The following is a 20,592-nucleotide window of genomic DNA, read 5'->3' as shown; positions in this document are numbered from 1 at the left end:
TTGAAGTTATTCACGGTTTTCATTAAACACGGCCCGTATAATTACTGGGAAGACTCTGCCGATTAAATTCAAATTTGACATCGAGAAATGGCCGAGCGAGTGCATTGTGATGTGTGTGTGTGCGTGTGTGTGTGTGTGTGTGTGTGTGTGTGTGTGTGTTGTGCTGGACCCGGTTAACGTTGGGTCGTAACGGTAATCTGCAGTCAAAGACGTGACGGCTTGAATACAGAGAGCGTGTTGCTGGACGGGGCAACGCCCGCTTTCGCCACCGTCGGGGAATGTCCCAGGCCCGAACTGGCTGCCGCTGCTTCGGTATTGACGTTAGTGCCTACCCTACGATCACTCAGGAGTACAAATGCGAGGTACTCGTAGGTGATAAATACGTGCGTACATCCTCTCCAGGTTCACTCGTTTCCGCTGATTAACCTTCACCAGTTTCGTTCAGTCACCTGGCTGAGATCACCAAATAACGGTGTTGCTAGGAGCCTGACAGGAGTTCACCCATTTTGTTTTCGACGCGGCAATGCAGCTTGATCATTGAGATGTGACTCGGAGACGTTTCCTGTACGTCGAGTTCCCAGTATAAACACGATGCGTCAGTATTCAGACATAGCCGGCCGGAGTGGCCGAGCGGTTCTAGGCGCTACAGTCCGGAACCGCGCGACCGATACGGTCGCACGTTCGAATCCTGCCTCGGGCATGGATGTGTGTGATGTGCTTAGGTTAGTTAGGTTTAAGTAGTTCTAAGTTCTTGGGGACTGATAACTTCAGAAGTAAAGTCCCATAGTGCTCAGAGCCAGTATTCAGACATAACTTGCTGTGATTTTCCCTATATTTCTAAATGGGAAAGCATATTGCACCCCGGCAAGAACAGCGACAGATTGTAGTTTAGTCACTGAAAAATATGGCTTAGGTGTCCCCAAGTGAATGTAAAATAAAAGGTGTATCAGAAAGAATAGTCCATTTTTTTTAATCGTAACTATTTTGTTGTTTGAATTACGTGCGTGAACAACATTCTGTTGGAAGGAGCAGAGTCTAGAGTTTTACATGGTTCCTGCTAGGTAGCAGCAGTGTGTGCTCACTTCAGTTATAGTAAAAATAGTGTAGGAACGACAGTTTTGTGTTCTGCATTTTGCATAATAACTGTTTAGCGTGACGTTCGTACAAGGTGTGGTGTGGATCTTCCTACAGCACAGAGCATTAGACGATGGCATGAAAAATTCCGAGGAGCAGGTTTTCTGTGCAAAGGCAGATCGCCGTCCCCAAGTGTTAGACGCAGACGTCGAACGCATCCGTCATAATGTCGCTAGGAGTCCACAGAAATCCGTTCGCCGTGCACCTCAACAGCTCAACATCCCCCCATGTCCGTCTGGCATGTGTTGCGTCGACGTATACACACGAAACCATATAAAATGTAGCTTCCTTAAGCTCTTCGTGAAGGTGACGAACAACAACGTGTCTTCTGTAATTTCGTTCTTGCCAAGATGGAGGCTGACAGTTTTCTTCCACGTTTAGCGTTTAGTGACGAGACAACATTCCATTTAAATGGAAATGTGAACCGTCATAAATTGAGAGTATGGGGTACGGAACAAACACGTGAGGTTGTAAAACATGAGAGGGACTCTCCAAAATTTATTGTGTTTTGTGCAGTTTCACGCTTAAAGGTGTACGGTCCATTTTTCTTTGCCGAGAACACTGTTACAGGAAGCACATAGCTCGATATGCTTGAAAACTTACTTTTCCCACAGTTGGAGACTGATTCGAACGGCTTCATTTCGCAATGGGATGGGGCACCACCACACACCCATCTGGAAGTGCAGCAATTTTTAAATCAAAGGATTACAGAACGATGGATTGGTCGCACTCGATCATATGATTCAGCCTTCTATTAATGGCCTCCAGCGTCTCCGGACCTGACTGTATGTGGTTATTTCTTGTGGGGTTTTATAAGAGAGTCTGTTTATGTGCCTGCGTTACCAGCAACAATGAATGAACTGAGACATCGCACAACAGTAGTTGCGGAAGCTGTTGGGGTTGGGTTGTTTGGGGAAGGAGACCAGACAGCGAGGTCATCGGTCTCATCGGATTAGGAAGGATGGGGAAGTAAGTCGGCCGTGCCCTTTGAAAGGAACCATCCCGGCATTTGCCTGGAGCGATATAGGGAAATCACGGAAAACCTAAATCAGGATGGCCGGATGTTGGATTGAACCACCGTCCTCCCGAATGCGAGTCCAGTGTGCTAACCACTGCGCCACCTCGCTCGGTGTGGAAGCTGTAACGCAAGACATAGCCGCTGCAGTGAGGGAACATTTTGAACACCGCATTGATATACACTGTGGATCTCGAGCAGCGCATTTTGAACACACATGAAAAGCTACGAAAAAAAAGAAAACTTTTTGAGTTTCCCGTTCATCAAAAAACAAAATTCATTGTATGTGTTTATTACTTTCAGAAGTATAGGCGTGCCAAATTGGATGACTCCTTTTGATACACCTTGTATAATGGCATTTACGGCCAACAATACTTACCCGAAATTTGAAGAAAGTTGCACTACTTTAGTATAAATGTCATAGAGACTACTAGCTGACAAACGCGGCGTTTTTCCGGGAATTTATTTTGCCAGTTTTCTATTAGAAAAGAAACCAAAAAGTGAAGTATAGAAAAAATTTCTTTTCTGTGTATTGCACGGCCCCTCCCGCCTGAGGTTAGAGTCCTCCCTCGGGCATGGATGTGTATGCGTTGTTCTTAGCATGAGTTAGTTTGTTAGTTTAACTAGTGTGTAAGTCTAGGGACCGATGACCTCAACAGTTTGATCCCTTTCACACATCTGAACATTTTTGAACTAAAATAAACTGTTAAGTTTTATAACAAATCCTTCAATGACAACTTTGCACTGCCGTTTGGTTGCTCACAAGTAGACGTGTGCTGTGTTTGTGAGGCATTTAACAATAAAATTAATAACTCCAATCTGAATCGAAGTCAGTTGTAGTATGATTCTAAATTTAATTTGTTTATTCTCATTATGCATTTCATTACGATTACAAATAACCTAAATTGGGACGATCACATAGATAATGTTGTGGGTAGAGCAAATCAAAGACTGCGATTCATTGGCAGAACACTTAGATGGCTCAACAGGTCTACTAAAGAGACTGCTTACACCACGCTTGTCCGCCATATTCTGGAGTATTACTGTGCAGTGTCGGATACGCATCAGGTCGGAGTGACGGATGACTTCGAGAAAGTACAAAGAAGGGCGGCTCGTTTTGTATTATCGCGAAATAGGGGAGATAGTGCCACAGACATGATACGTGAATTGGAGTGGAAATCATTAGAACAAAGGCGTTTTTTGTTGCGACGGGATCTTCTCATGAAATTTCAATCACCGGTGTTCTCCTTCGATTGCGTAAACATTCTGTTGGCACCCACCTACATAGGGAGAAATGATCTTCACGATAAAATAAGAGAAATCAGGGCTCGCACAGAAAAATTTAATTGTTCGTTTTTCCCGCGCGCCCTTCGAGAGTGGAACGGTAGAGAGACGGTAGAGAGAGGTGGTTGATTGAAACCTCTGCCAGGCATTTTATTGTGAATGGCGGAGTAATCATGTAGATATATATGTAGATGTAGAACATCCAAATGAGCATCAATAGCTGAACTAAAGATTCACAAAACGAGAAATAATAAATTTTACAGTGCTTTAAAGGAAACCAAGGAAATATGTATGAATAACGAAAACACTGTGGCCTTAGTGTTTGACTTCATGCAAGACCTCTACCTGACAGCAGTACCACTTCAAGATATCTTCTATTTGAGGCAGTTATCCATCAGTGCGTTTTCCTTTCACAATTTTAAGAAGAAGAAAGGAAAAAAAAAACAAATTTCTGTATGTATGAGGAGTGATAGGGAAGAAAAAGTGCAGATTAAGTGCTGGCATTTTTTAATGATTTTATTGACCAATTTGTCCCAAAGACCACATAGAGAATTACACTTATTTAGCCACAGTTGTAGTGGAGAAAATAAGAAAAACACTCTTGCAAGATTTTGTTTAGTTTTAACCGATACGGATGATAAAATGTGCTCTTAAGGAGAGAGACAGGATTCACATACCCTATGAATATTGCGAGCTTATTGTTGCATCTCCAAAAACAAGCACATTTACTTTGAAAATGATTGAAACGAATGATATTAAGGATTTTACCAAATGGTGGCCTCAATTTTACAAGACGACGGTATCAGTAGAAACATTACGTGCTTCTGGAGAGAGAAAACAGCAATTCAGTGTATCCTAGTTTAGTTATTTTAATTATTCGTCGAAAACGTTAGGGTGTGTTGTAATAAGCACATGGATTTGTAATTGATCGAAAACACCTATCTCAGGAAAAACTGCTCCACACACATTTCAGCGGGGCGGGGTGGCCGAGCGGTTCTAGGCGCTACAGTCTGGAACCGCGTGACCGCTACGGTCGCACGTTCGAATCCTGCCTCGGGCATGGGTGTTTGTGTTGTCCTTAGGTTAGTTAGGTTTAAGTAGTTCTAAATTCTAGGGGACTGATGACCTCCGATGTTAAGTCCCATAGTACTTAGAGCCATTTGAACCATCTTGAACACACATTTCTCGCTCACGAATTACATATAGACGATATAGTTCCTATAAAACTGAGTGAGGCAGAAAGCGCTGGGAAAGTCCTACGTTACATCCCCCAAGAATGTACGAATTTTAACGAACAGATTTTATCCTGCCACATGGTGACACAAACATTTTCCAAATGATAAAGCACAGCTTTTAGGTTCAGTACAAGCAAAATACTATGAAGAAAATGCAAAGCCAGCTTATCTAAAGTTTCGCTTTTTCGTGCATAGTAAAGTGAAATCGTATTTCTCGAAATTGCCTTTCACTACCCGTGACGTTAGCCTATTAATGTATGTGGATGACAGCAACGTTCTTCAGGTAATAAAGTTAATCTGAGAAAATAATTTCATTTGGGAATAGCATAGAATGCTTTCAATGCAGAGAAGTACCTAAGTCACCCGATTTTGTGAAGTTATGTACACTAAATTACTTCATTATCGAGCACTTGATTATACAACATCTATGTCATTTTGTCAGAAAACTTAACTAGTATTTTTCTTTGACTGTATGTTCCCTAGTTATTGAGCTGGACTGGTTTTTGTTGTTCCTCAAAATTTGCTTCAAATGAATTAGGTACCTTTCTGGAATGACACAGTCAACTGCGTCGTGAATATGTTAAATTTTCGGTAAGTCCATAATGTTTCCTTGTGGTCATGGAGTGTCGTTCTGTTTTGAGCTAAGATTAAAAAATGCGTTCGAGCAATCAGTATTACAATGCTGACAGCGTTACTGTACTACGTTTACTGAATGAAATATTTGAACGTCGTTTAGCATAATAAGTATAGTCCTGCATCGTTACATTTTATCCACTGATGTATAAATATTTCGCAACTACGGGTTTAGAAAAACAGCTCTCATCATCTAATGCTTGTTGACCGCCTCTCGTAGATGGCCTTACATCTGCTCCGATCGACCATTAAACGGTTGATTGGAGTCTGTGAACGTAGCCTTTGGAAGAGACGCCCGGAGTTCTTTGACTGTCTGTCTTGAAGGAGACCAATTTTTTGCCCTAGGCCGCTGAAGTTATCGAAATGCACGATCAGCTGTCTGTATTACAAACATATCCGCAAAGTCATTAAGAATTTTCGTTAGCGTTTTTATTGTTGCAAATTGGACCGCAACTGTGATTTGTTATGACATCAGGACCTGCGATGCGCGCCTTAAACGGCCGCTTCCTTGGCAGGTCCGTGCGACGCAGCCTCTGCTGTCGCCGACGCACAATTTTTTCCTTGCACGCAAATGCGGCGGCATCGGTTATGGAAAGCGCGTGGCCGGCCGCTCTGTAACCGAAATCGTCGGTCTTGAATTATTCAGCGGAATCGCTGCGAGGAGCGATCGGGGGCAATGTTGGCGCGTTAGCAGTAGCTGCATCTGGAAGCGGGCGGAGGCTCGGGAGGGTTGTCTGCGGACCGCGCCACCGAACGTGATGGATGGCGGCGTGAAGCCTCGTTATTGATGAAGGTGTATTAATGCCTCCGTATATATCTGAACGTAATCACGTGTTACTAATGCAATAATAGCACGAAAATTATCAATTAGGTTATCGGGCGCCGGAATCTGGACTCGGATTTAAATGCGGTGGCATCATGCATATTCAAACAGCAGCGCATAACCTCCTGGGCGATGGGGCTGCAAGTGGGTAGCGAGATCTTGGCGAGCCTGGTCAAAAGTTCAGGCGAAATGTGGGCATGAATGTTGAAGAGGGTGCGTGATAGTGCTTTCCACTGCTGGCTCCCGTGTTCGACGCTATGAAGCTAATTACGTGTTTCGACATTGCCGCCACAACAGGTTTCATGACCGTCGATGAAGAATGACACGGTGACAGCCTGTGTTTCTCAGAATTGACTGCGAGGAGTCGCAAATAGTCCGGAAGATGATGCAGTTGGGCACTTGATGCAAATCGGATTCTATGTACAATGGCTCTTCTTCAGAGTTTTTCCCCAGATAGTGATAATAGCAGCTTGACTGTTCCAGTGCAAATAGGTGGTATTATGCCACGATAGAAATTAAGATTGCTGCGAAAGAACCTTTCCGTAGGGGGCAGAGGGTCGAAAACCTGCGAATAAATGTAAATGTGTTAAGGAACGTACATCAGCAGTGCGAAAGAGGAAGCCTATTGCAATATAAAGAATGTCCAAGGAGCGATGTTCAATGTTCAGGGATATGACAGGAATGATGGTTCGAAGCAAAAATGTCTACTAAACATGGTCTCTAAAATGTTTGCCTTAAGAGCTATGATCACTTGTTGAGTAGAACAGATGTGTGTCACACTGTCTGAGATGAAGAAATGCTCCTAGCTCTTAAGGTATGCAATTTAAAACCCATGTTTACCAGATTCCTTAATTTCTGTCATATCCTTGAACATTGACCATTCCTCCTCGGACACCCTGTAAATAACGTCCAGATTCGTCTCTTCACGTCGGTGTACACTTCGTAGAAGAATGTCGTTTATTTTAGACTAATTCTGTTGCTGTGTACCTTTTTAATTCATATTTGTCACTACCAATATCAAAACGTCGAATTGTCTTTAACAAGAACATATGTTTCGTCATGCATCAACACATTATCCGCTCAGCAAATCACAAACTTTACCTTAGAAAAAAATGGTTTAAATGGCTCTGAGCACTATGGGACTTAACATCTGTGGTCATGAGTCCCCTAGAACTTAGAACTACTTAAACCTAACTAACCTAAGGACAACACAAACATCCATGCCCGAGGCAGGATTCGAACCTGCGACCGTAGCGTCTATAACCGCTCGGCCAACCCGGCCGGCCTTTAACTTACAAGTTGTGCAAATACAAGAGAACCGTAAACTCAGTAAGTTCGAATAAGGAACCAGGGATTCACTACCTTCCTATGGAGTAAAAGGATGCCTTTCATGTACTAGCCCCCCGGTACAAAGAAAAAGAGTTGTTACTGAAGACACATCTCCAGTATCCAACACCATCTCCACAGATTCTGCCCTGTAAACACGTATTTCTAATAAAGAAATACGTGTTTACACGGCAGAATCTGTTTACTTTCTTCTCAGCTTTCTTATGTCCAAAGTATACTGTGTTCGATTGCAGCGTCAGAAGATTCAAGCTTAAGGCATTTATGAACAAGCTCGCTGTGAGTGATCGAGAATCCATAAATTTAAACTCTTTCAGGAAAGCAGAACAGCTGAGTGCTTCATGGAATTAAGATGTAACAGAATGGTCATCAGATTTGTAACCAGTTAGCGTATTTAGCGTACGGGCAATACTCTGCAGATTAAACGAACTAGCTTACCATAAAGTTTCCATCCAAGGCGATACATTTCTCCTGATTCTGCTGAGACATGTTAGGGAACTTTCCGCTGTACATTCGTCACGCATATTCCGTATCATACATTATTTGAATCAAAGCAAACATTTGAAAGCGTAATGGTCGATGTTCGATAACCGGGCATGAACTGCAAACCGTGGCATGCTGCAGTGTGGACCTTTCATTCCACTGTTTTACAAACTTCTGTCAACAATGTCGGCGTAGACGTTGTTACTCTATTAGAGGCAATTTGCTAACACGTTCTTTATCCACATAACTCGTTCAGCACTTCTTGTTGCTCGAAACATGACCAGTGACCAATAATTGTTTGTGTTATAGGTTTCTCAAACACCTGTATAATTTTGACCCCAAAGCTATGAGGTTCCTTGTGTAGCTATTCGTAACCAGCCCAGCAATATCGTCTTCCAGTAAGTGTTTCCAGCTTGTAAAACTGTCCCGCGGCAATAAGGCTTCTGTGAATCCGGCTAGTGCTACTAAAATAAGTCCGTATGGCTGGACAGTAATGTCACAACAACAAAATCAGAGCGCACTGCATTTGGTGTGAAAGTCACCGGACTAAATGACTTTGGTTTCTCCTCCCACACCGTGGGTCCGCGAGTGGGAAATAAGACAAAACAAAACAGGTCGGAGTCGGGCGACAGCAGCGGCGCATCGCATCCCGCATTGAGGACGGTTGACAAGCGCAGAATCGCTGGTCCCGAGTATTCCATTAGCCAGCCACCGCTGGTCGCTCGAGAACCGGCCGCAGCGCCGAGCGTCGTCGTAAAAAACGGGGCCCCGAGTGAGAGGTGAAAATAAGAGCCACGCTTTGGCACACGACAGCCCATTGTCGCAGCAATCTAACAAGTAATCAATCTAGATAAAGCCTACTCCCTGACACTCCAGAACTTGAAGCAGTTCTCCGCGCCGTGGCGGCCTGGCCTTATCTGTCCGGCCTGCTTAAAGCAGCGACACGAAGAAAAAGGCCTCGCCGCTGTATCACCACGCCTAATTAAGCCGTTAGATTGTCGCTAAACACGCTGGCCCGGCCGAGTTGTCAAACAGAGGATGTTCCAGCCGCCCTGCGTTATCTCCGTTCTCTAAATATGGAACATTTATCTGGTGGGCACGGTTACGGCCGAATTTGAGAAACGCATTCGGCGCGACTGAGAGACAGTATGGTAATGTCTTGCCGCTGTAGGCTCATTTTTCACTTGAACTTACCATTCAGAGAGGGGATGACAAGTAAATTAATGCACTGCAACTCGTCAATATATTTATCAATTTACCCCCTAAGTGCGTTTTCCTCTTGCTGTGATACGATCTCAGTTCTTCCTTTCCTCCTCATCAACCTGTAGACGCTGCATTCTTTCGCTACAGAAGGTCCAAAGCAGCTATATTATTTAACCATAAAGTTTTCTCCGTAGAAAGACATATTAGTAAAGAGGAAAAGATTTACCGTTCGTAGCTCCTTATTCTCACAGACGATTTTTCAGCTCATAGCACCAAGGAATTTCTGCAGCTTTCTATTCAAATAGAGACCTGAGTTATTCTCTTTGTATATCAGAAAGAGCAGACAAACTGATATCACCCACGGGCAGACCAGTAATTTTCTACTTACGAACTTGCAATTTCAAACAGTGTTCAGGCATCTGAAGATGTTGCTGCCTTAATCGTACCCTCTGAAATCCGATTATAATTTTCCATGAAGATGTTAATGTCCTTCAAGGAGATGGCACCGAAGGAAAATGGAGAAGCAGGAGGAGTAGAAGAAGAAAATTTTACAATTAACACTATGTGCCACTATCTCCGCACCTCTCTTTCATAACTGAACGCGTGTATAGTTTTGAGAATGAGAGGCCGTGAATTAGTTATGGTTCCTGTCCTTTTCGGATTGATATGTTATTTCTTGGTTCAAATGGCTCTGAGTACTATGGGACTAAACATCTGAGGTCAGCAGATCCCTAGAACCTAGAACTACCGAAACCTAACTAACCTAAGGACATCACACACAACCATGCCCGAGGCAGGATTCGAAACTGCGACTGTAGCGGTCGCGCGGTTCCAGACTGAAGCGCCTAGAACCGCTCGGCCACACCGGCCAACTGTTATTTCTTGCCTACTTCCGCATCTTTCCTTATGACCTTCAGCCGAATCCTGTGACATTTGTCGTGGCTATCTGCGATTCTCTTGGGAAGTTAAGGAAATTTCCGAATTAATACGCTGATAAGGTAAAACATTATGACCAATGCCCACCGCGATGTTGGATGCCGCCTGATGGCATTGCGGGCACGTGACAAGGCAACAAAAGAATGTAAGCGGAACAGACACGGACGGGGAATCATCCTAGCAAAGATACGGGCTGTCAATAGGGAAATTCATTGAGATAAGCGACTTTTACAAAGAGCGGATTATTATTACGCATAACCTGTGAACGAGTACCTCTAAAACAGCGAAGCTGGTCCAATGTTCACTTGTTAATGTCGTGAGCATTGCGGAAAGAGATAGGACAGTGAAACCACTACTAGGCGCTAAATGACTGAACGTCCACCATTCTTTACAGAATGTGGAATTCGCACGCTTGTGTGCTATGTAAAGTAGGATAGACGGTGATCTATGGCATCTCTGCTGAAAGGGCGCAATGCTGGTGCACGCACAAGTGTTTCGGAGCACACCGACCATCGTACATTGTTGAACATAGAGTTCCGTAACCGGCCACCCGAACGTGTTCACATGTTGACCCAACGACACCGTCAGTTACGATTGCAGTGGTCACGGGATCAGCGGGATTCCATCGCCGGTCAATAGAAACGTGTCAGCTCTTCGGGTGAATCACATTTTTGCTGCAATGTGGTGGTTTCCACAAACGCCGCCATCGAGGCGAACGGCGGCTCGAAACGTGCAGTACGCCACAGACGTTGTCTGGTGAGAGCAGTGTTACGCTGTGGGAGACATTCTGCGCTTGCGTGGGACCTGTGGTGGTAATCGAAGGCACGCTGCCAGCTACGAACCACTTACATCCCTTCCTGCTTGATGTCTTCCCCAACAGTATGTCATGTTTCAGCAGCATAATTGTCCGTGTGTCGGAGACAGAACCGTGCTACAGTGGTTTGGGGAACATTATAATGAACTCACGTTGATGTCTCGGCGACCAAATGCGCCTGATGTAAATCCTATGGAATCCGTCTGGGTCGCTATTGGGCGCCATCACCGCGTACACAAAACAGCGGCCCGTTATTTACGCGAATTACATGACCTGTGGGTAGACAGCTAATGCCATATACATCCACAAACACACCAACAAACTGTTGGATCTCTGATACGCAGAATCAATGATTAATTTCGTTCCAAAGAGGGAGAAACAAGCTGTTAAGCAGGTGGTCAAAATGTTTTGGCTCATCAGTGTATAACTTCTGGGGTCGTTCTGACTTTATTTATTGACTGTTAGTTTTTGGGATATCTGTATAGATTACCGTTTCCAGTAATATGCACAATTTAGCGATAACTAACCTCGTACAGTTCGTCTCTTCTTCTTTAAACCTATTAATGCCCCGATCCGGTATTCTGTCGTGAATTTCAAATTTACTGAGTATTCAGTGTCGTAAGTAACTGTAAGTTGCTCTAAGGATATATGGTTATGATCCGTATTTACAGCATTATACTCTATATTTGTAATGCTGGCAGTTGCTTGTACAAAACGATTCACATTTATTTATCTTTGACGTTTGGAACGTATAGCCGCCGTATAGAAGCAGAACAGCGAAAGTGTCGTTCATTCTACGTTATGCAGAATGGATGTTTCGAGGTTTACATCATCGCAACGCTGAGCAGTCCCTTCAGGTAGTTTGCTCGATGGCTTTTCGACTGAGATTGCGATCAATTATTTTAACGATTTGGACCGTTCGGGAGACAGCGCCAGAAGAGAACCTGTTCCCCGCACCTTCGAAGATGCTATTTGAATATTTCTGACTCGCTGCTCTAGAACCAGAAAATTCTGCCCCGTAGCGTCGGTCATCTGCGCTCTTCTCAAACCGCGCAGCTCGCAGATGAACCTGTTCAGCTTATTTCACCTGTGAATCTCAAATACAGAGCTCAAAAATCTGTTGTATGATTCCACTATTAGCAGAAATGACCAATAGATGGTAGGGTGAAATCGTTCATAGTCTTTACATGAGGAGATAAGTATGAGTTGCTAGGTGCCCGTATAATTGACAATTCTCATTAATTTTGTCAAGTATGAGCGGGGACGCTAAGATCGTTACACGAAAAAGTGTCATTTCCTAGTTGAATGGTAAATGACCGATTTGTGTTTCTTCTCTTGCTGAGCGGCGCTGAAATCAACTTGTTTGAAACAGGAAACCGTTCTTTCTCCTAGGCACTGAAAAAACTATCTTCGAAATCAGCGTATTTATCACATTGAGTCTAACAGTTGCGATTCCCCTTTCTATGAAAAGTAAGTCATATTATCCCCCCAATTAGAGGAGGATGTATAGATGAAGGTTGATTTCGATTTACGGCCCCACTCGGCTTAGTGGACAAACACTAACCTCTGTCTAAGGCACTGCGGCGTGGAGTGGTAGAAATTCTCGTTTACCGTAGAGACAACTGAAACCAAACTACATTACAATTCTCGCACCTAAGAACAGAGTCGCTAGCCCTCTGTGTAAACTCAAGGTTGTTTGAACACCGCTTGTAAACATCGAGGGAGGTACTCAAGTTCGCGGTCTATGAAAACAGCAGTGACACAAAACAAAATATTGTGAGCTAAAATATTCATGTTGCAATGCCACTGCTGTGCAACTCTTTGACACATTGTTCACGGAGCAGAAACTTGAACGCGAGCGTTAGAAACCGAATAGAGCAGAAATAGCAAACGGAACAAGATCATTAGTGTTGTGATGTTCAGTTGAGAGACTATGCAGACAATAATAAAAGATATATACAGATTAATGATCGGAGAGTTCAACGTTTCCAGATGTCAAGACGTTAGTACAGCAATACCAGCAAAGTGCAGTTTCCAGAAATTGGTAGTTTAGTGAGCTAGTGAAAGTTTTCAGAAACAGACAACACTTATCCACAAATTCAATCGTTGCTCTAAGTCGAAAAAAATATGCTGTCATATTCCTGATGCAGAAATTGAGCTCCACTAACATGGTTTAGTACTTGTTAAATTCTCATGAAAATGGAGTGTGCACTCCGTCTTCAGGCCACAAGTGGCACATCGGTACCATCCGACCGCCTTGTCATCGTCAGTGGAGGATGCGGATAGGAGGGGCGTGTGGTCAGCACACCGCTCTCCCGGTCGTTACGATGGTTTTCTTTGACCGGAGCCGCTACTATTCGGTCAAGTAGCTACTCAGTTGGTATGACGAGGCTGAGTGCACCCCGAAAACTGGCAACAGCGCATGGAGGCTCGGGTGGTCACCCATCCAAGTGTCGGCCCACGCCCGATAGCGCTTAACTTCGGTGATCTGACGGGAACCGGTGTATGCACTGCGGCAAGGCAGTTGCCACATGAAAATGGAGTGGTACCACGTAAATCTACAGTTCCAGCTTTGTTGTGTATTTCCAGCATGAAGCCTTAGATGAAATGTACTGTTGTGTGTCTTGGTAGAACAACAGGTAATCGACGTCGTCACAGCAGGAGCAGTTGCTGGACATGCACTGCTAGCAAAGGCTACCTGCAGATTTTTCCAAGCATTGCAGTATTCAACCATTCACTTCCATCTTTTCTTGCATCTTTTCAAATGACGTGTCTACCATCAGGCTGATATTAGTAAATGTCACACTAAATATCCATATATTCCCTGGTCTGGAAAGCCAGTCGGTACGGTGAGTTTCGGAGATGATTCAGTCTTAATTAATGTAAGTTTTACTTCTGATAACTGCTCTGTATGGTGAAAAAACAAGTCGTTCTGTGTTGGGATTATTGGAATTGTAGAATTAATCGCAGATCCCGCCATTACGTTCTGTCTGGTCGTAAGAAGGCGAAGACATACCCCATTCAACACGATCATGCAAAATAAATCCCTGTAATGTTTGTTTTGATTTGCTGAAACAGACCAATAAGGAAGTATCTGCCACGGTCAGCTTACGCAGAAGCGTGTTGCGGACTTCCAATGTACGTCCCCGATGAAAGAAATTATAGAGGAGTGGCGCTTAATTTGCATACCTAGCTGTCCGGCGAACGATGTCGCGGCATCTCTGACCAGTCACAGATATCGCGGAAAGACAAGGAGTCCCGAAAAAACAATTACTTACCGCGAAGTGAGCGGGAGCCGAGTGTGTACACACGGTTGCGTGGCTCTTAACGTAGATTAAACACGTCGTTTGGGGCCGTAATACGTGAATTCATTAGCATTCATTTGGCCGCGATTGCCCACCGCGGCCGCGGCCGCGGCCGCGATGTTTATCTGTGTGACAGCTCATCCGAGAGCCGGCGGCTGGCTGGCTGCGGACCGCAGCCGGATTCCGGCAGCCGCCAGCCGCGCCGGCGTCAGCCCACTTCGTTATCCTGGGGCGCCGCGGGAGAGCTCGGCTTGGCAGTGCCGTGCTGTGCTTTGCTGTGCTTGCCGTGCCCCTCCGGGAACGTGGCTCCCGTAGGATGGGGAATAACGTGCCGGGATATTACGAGGCTGGAGGTGAAGGGGCCTCGTCCTGCCACAGAGGTGCACTGGTATTAATTAAATCTTGATTTTGTTATGTTGGTACGAGTTCCGCAGTAGCTTGAACAATGTGTCAACTCGATTTGTGCAAACAGTTTCGCAGATAGGGTCGCAATTTAAAGTATCTGTGTCGTATGAATCTCTTCCAAATGACCTTGTGAGGGGCGTTCGATATACAAGCACTTTTTTTTTCCTGAAAGCAGGTTGCTATATTCAGGATCCCAATACAACATACTATTACCCCCTCTTTTGGCTATAAAACCCTATTTTTCACCATAATCTCCGTTCAGAGCGACAGCCTTACACCACCTTACTGGGAGCGCCGGTATGTCTACATGGTACCATTATACCTGTCGACGTCGGAACCAACGTTTTACTGCATCGGTAACCTCCACCATCCGTGTACTACTTTATTGGACCAAACAGATGGCAGTCGCAAGTTGCGAGATCCGTGCTGTAGGGTGGATGGCTAAGAAAAGTCCAGTGGAGTTTTGTGAGCTGCTCTCGAGTGTACAGACTCATGCGAAGCCTTCAGTTCTCATCCGGATGAAGAATTTCGTTTACATTTTTTTTTGGCGACGAACACGTTACTTCAGTTTCCTGACAGTAGCACAATACACTTCAGAGGCTATTGTTGCTCCACGAGGGAGGACATCAAACAGAATAGCCACAGAAGACCGTCGCCAAGACTCGGCTGCGAGTTCGGCTTTGAACTTTTCCTTCGGAGGCGAGGTGGTTTGGTGCCACTCCACGGATTGCTGTTTTTTTTCGGTTCGAAGCGATGAACCCGTGTTTCATCGCCTGCGGCGATTTGCGACAAGAAAAAATGTCACTGTAAGCATTCTAAAGCGCAAGCAATTCTGCACAAATGATGCTTCGTTGCTCGACATGGTATTCTGCGAGCCGGCGAGGAATCCATTGGACACACACCTTTGCGCACCCCAGCTGGTGGACGAGTGTGTCAGCACTACTAACAGAGATGTCCAGCTGAGCAGCGGGGTGTTTGATTGTGATCCATCGATTACCTCGAATGAGAGTGTCCGCACGTTCCAACAAAGCTGGAGTCACAGCTATCTGCGGTCGGCCGGCACGCGGGAAATCGGACAGGTTTGCGCAACATTATTGCGACAGTGACAGACGCTTTGCCAACGACTTTATCTCGATTTCGTGCGCTGACAGGTCTCTGCAACCATCTATGAATACCTGCGATGCTTTTCCGCCAAAAGAAACGCAGTGACAACTCTCTACTTCGTTACACAAGCCATTTAAAAGAGGATACATATAGCGGCGCCACCTGTCGGAATTTCGTGAAACTAGAGGAGCTGAAGCGGGAGTATTCCACGACCTCCCACAACGAATTCAGTATTATTTTCAACTGATATTAGACGAGAAAAAAATATGTTCTATTACTTCTTGGACGCCCCTCGTAATTTTGGATGGTTTGTCGTCAAAAGAAATGTGTGAAAAATTGGTGAAGGCTTAGAAGAAGTAGGCTACTTCATTTCTAGCGGTGACAGAATAGGCACCTCAATGCAAATATTCGAATGTGCGTATGCTGATGGACACAATTATGGTGGTGAAATGTGAAGGTTTAACGCTGAAAAGTGTCAGGAAGTGGGACGATCACGTACAGTCGGTTTTACGGAATTCGAAAGGGGATTCTGGTGTGCTGGGAGAATCGTAGGAAACTATAGTTTATCTACAAAGGAGACCACGTAAAGAACACTTGTTTGATCCATTCTTTAACACTGATAGAGTATTTGGGATGCCCACTAAGTCGGATTAAAGAAAGACTTCGGAGCAGTTGAGAGACATGCTGCTAGATTTGTTACCGCTAGATTCGATCAACATGCGAGTGTTACGAAGCTGATGCGTGGACTGAAGTGGGAATCACTGGAGGGAATACAACGTTCTCTTCGAAAAGCACTACTGAAAACGTTTAAAGATCCGTCATTTGTGACAGACTGCAAAACGATCCTACTGCCACCAACACACATCTCGATTAATGACCGCAAAAATTTAGATAAGTGAAATTAGGGCTCCTACAAAAGACTGCCATTCTTCCATTGCTCCACTGTAGGAGTGAAAGAGCGAAAAGGATGACTAGCTGTGATACAAAGTACCCTCCTCCTTGCACTATATGGTGGCTTGTGGAGTACGTATAGAAGATAACTAGCGCCAAGTACTCGTGCGATCCAAAACAGACAACATTGATGGAAACTCATAAAAAGTGGTGCTGGACTATTGATGATTAGAATATGCACAAAGTATCTCACGCCACAGGCATAGGCTATGAGAAAGATTTGTGCAAGATGGATACCACGTTTCGTGAAAAAATGAAATGATCGTATGGCATTGTTGTCCGGGAAGCACCATTCGGTTTCGGCCGCCAAGTGCAAGTCTTATTTCAGTCGACGCCACATTGGGCGACTTGCGTGCCGGTGATGAGGATAAAATGATGAGGGCAACACAACGCCCAGTCCATTAATGGAGAAAATCTTCAACCCGGCCGGGAATCGAACCCGGGCCCGCTGCATGGGAGGGAAGCATGTGAGAGTTCGGCAAAAGCGTATGCGGAAAGGAAATTGTTGGCTATGTCTGAACCCTTTTCAAAAACAAGTGCAACTGATCTGATGCCTTGGTTTGTTACTGTGGGTAAGCCTTGGTTCCACCACGTCACGCAGGGAACAAAACAACAATGAAAGTAGTGGGAGGAAGAGAGGCCCTTGTACCGAATAAAGTAGTTACTGTTTTGATAAGTAGTGGGTCTTACATAACCGTTCTAGACCAAAACTGATTCCAAAGATACGCTATAAGAGAACGGGGATGTGAAAGATCAGTGTAACGGCCGACAAAGGTCGGAAGGAGAACGGAATGTTCTAAAGTGTTTATTATTGAAAAATCCATCCTATTCTCAAGGCGCGGCACCAGTTGTCTTTTATGCATTCTCACATGCAACTAACTTTGTGATTGAGAACGTTTTGAGTACAGTTAAGTTAATAGATTTAAACGAGAACCACAGCGAGATTTAAGTAGAAATTCTATCTGAAACACCTGGTGCTTCACAGTAAGACGGAGAAATATTCACCTTGTCCTGGTATATTAACAGAAATCGAGGAAGACGAACAAAAATTTCGGCCACCGGTGGTACAAGCCTCTCGATGGTCCACAAAGTTAGAGTTGTCTCAGGTGCTGTTATTTCCAGCGACTAACGCTTTGCATAGTGAAGTCATTGCAAGTAAAAAAGATGAATATGGGGCTTAATAATACGTGACCGCTAGTCGTATTAAAAATTACGTGCCGACATCAACATTAAGGGTCTAATAAGAACTCAGATAGTGAATCTTTGCTTTAGCTTCCAGCCACCAGTTTTGCTCTCCAGCGCTCCAGATTCCTTAGCAGCTCAGAGAGAGGAAATACTGAACACACACCATAGGTTAAGGTAAGACGTTCTCCGCAGTATTATTTCTCCCAGGAGTGCTTGTCAGTAAAATACTCAAGAGTACTTTTGAGAACATTTGTTCGGTAGTGGAGGGACAGTGGATAGATGGCTGCTGAGATACGGGTCGTTTATCGTGTCTGGGTGTCTTAGTAGGCAAGAGGATTACTTACGAAAGGCAGTCGGAAAGTTTCAAGCCGTTGTGCTACTTGACATTTATCTCCCGCATTACTTCTTATATGTAAAAATACCAGTTGCTTCTCATTACAAATTAGATTTTACGTTGGACTCGCATTCAGGAGGACGGCCGTTTTCCGTGATTTTCCGTCAATCACTCCAGGAAAATGCAGGTACAGTTCCTTTGAAAGTGCATGGCTGATTTCTTTCCCTAACCTTGAAACAATCCGCGTGTGTACTCAGTCTCCGATGACCTCGATGTCGACGGGACTTTAAACACTAATCTCCTTCCTCTTAGATGTACATTCTCCTAACCTGATACTGTAAGGATATTCTGGCTCTAATAGTATTTCTCATTATAAGCGAATACAACAGTACACTCCTGTTTCGCAGCTGGGTTCAGATCCAGCGCAGGCGTACGCTTTTGCTGTTATTTCTTAATGGCTTTTCTCGTGTCAGCGTTTCAAAGAGTCTGCTGTCGAGTGTCGAGACCAGATAAACAGCTGGTAATCTCCCGTACTGCAGTGTATCAGTTTTATTGCATCGTGTCTTCAAGTTTATTGCTGACCCATCCATTCCTTGAATAGAGCTTGACATTCCTGTGACAGGAATTATTCGTACTATTCGCAGCAACAAAATGGCGAAGTAAAAAGGAGACTTTCTGAAGAAAAGTGTGTTTCGCTTTTGACTTTAAAGACTGAATCTCCGCTCTCTCCGGTATTATCGTGAGCCCAACTGCAGTTACCTAACTGCGCTCTCAACAGATATTTGAGTCTCGTTGCTCACATTTTTTTGTGGAGCACACATGCAGGTGCGCTTGTTGTTTACTTTATTTGCAGTCGATTTCGAAGCCTTTTATGGCTTCCTTCTCAGGCTCTCATGAGCATTTATCGAAATCAGTTACACCCAAAAATAAATCTTTCTGCTGTATCACAGACTCATGAAGACATCGAAAACTGTAAATGTCCGGCCGCTGTGGCCGAGCGGTTCTAGACGCTTCAGTCCGAAACCGCTGTGCTGCTACGGTTGTAGGTTCGTATCCTGCCTCGGGGATGGATGTGTGTGATGTACTTAGGTTAGTCAGGTTTAAGTAGTTCTAAGTTCTAGTGGACTGAGGACCTCAGATGATAAGTCCCTTAGTGCTTGGAGCCATTTGAACCATTTTGAAAACTGTAAATATCGACTGTAAATAGAGTATAAAAGAAACGCAACTGAATGGAAATTAGTATGAAAGTTTTTCGTGTGGACTAAAATAAAATACGAGGGGCGTTCAATAAGTAATACATTACTTTTTTTCTGAAAGCCCGTTGCTTTTTTTCTAGATAAAAAAAAGGTTCAAATGGCTCTGAGCACTATGCGCCTTAATATCTGAGATCATCAGTCCCCTAGAACTTAGAACTACTTAAACCTAACTAACCTAAGGACATCACACACATCCACACACGAGTCAGGATTCGAACCTGTGACCGTAGCAGTCGCACGGTTCCAGACTGAAGCGCCTAGAACCGCTCGGCCACATCGGCCGGCCAAAATTCCAATACACCATATTATTCCCCACTCTTTTGGCTACCGCGGGATTAGCCGCGTGGTCTAGGGAGCTGCAGTCAAGGACTGTGCGGCTGGTCCCCGCGGAGGTTCGAGTCCTCCCTCGGGCATGGGTGTGTGTGTGTGTGTTTGTCCTTACGATAATTTAGATTAACTAATGTGTAAGCTTAGGGACTGATGACCTTAGCAGTTAAGTCCCATAAGATTTCACACACATACATATTTTTAACTGTTTCTTAATGTGTTTTCGCGGAAAAGAGGGGATAGTATGAGTGCAGGTCACCATTTACTCGTTCATGTTACATCAGCAGTTTCTTTAAGACAGATCAGAAAATGTATTAGTAACGGTTCTTCAGCTCACATGATACAGTGAACTGAAACTGAAGTTTTCGCACGCTTGCGAAACCAGTGACTCCTAATTTTTTAAATTCCTTTTCTCCGTCTTCACTATGTTGAGAATGAGGATTCAATAGTTTCAACTCTTGTTACAACAGAAGCCAAGGCAAGAGTGCCGATGACTATATCGCAGGCTGTGCACGAAGTTGCGCTAGTCGATTGATATCTTTGGAGCACGGCAAAGGTGATATCAGGCCGCATACCGGTCCTGCAGACAGAGCAATTAATTTGCTGCGCTAATTGGGCGCAGAAAGCAGCGGGGAGCGGCTCAGCTGCCGGCAGCGCGGGCAACGGGGCCGTCTGTGCGTGCCTACCTGCTAGCGTGTGACGCAGCCGGGTGCAGAGAGCGACCAGGAAGCTCACCACACCAACGGCCCGTCGAAATCTGGGCCATTAGGGACGGAGCAATAGCTCAGCTGGACAAAGGTGACTGTTTAGATGCCGTCTTG

The 20,592-nt window shown here is 44.6% G+C and overlaps 1 protein-coding gene and 1 pseudogene across 3 annotated transcripts in view; one reads left to right on the top strand and one right to left on the bottom strand.

Moving 5' to 3' along the window:
- The window catches only part of LOC126262665 (GATA-binding factor C-like), a 675,775-nt gene that overhangs the window by 371,344 nt on the left and 283,839 nt on the right, over positions 1 to 20,592 (top strand). The gene's annotated exons all lie outside the window — the stretch shown is intronic.
- On the bottom strand, positions 13,315 to 13,433 carry LOC126207159 (5S ribosomal RNA; annotated as a pseudogene).

The sequence above is a fragment of the Schistocerca nitens genome, chromosome 1, assembly GCF_023898315.1.
Source record: "Schistocerca nitens isolate TAMUIC-IGC-003100 chromosome 1, iqSchNite1.1, whole genome shotgun sequence".
Lineage (NCBI taxonomy): Eukaryota > Metazoa > Arthropoda > Insecta > Orthoptera > Acrididae > Schistocerca > Schistocerca nitens.
This window is presented reverse-complemented; position numbering and strand designations above follow the sequence as displayed.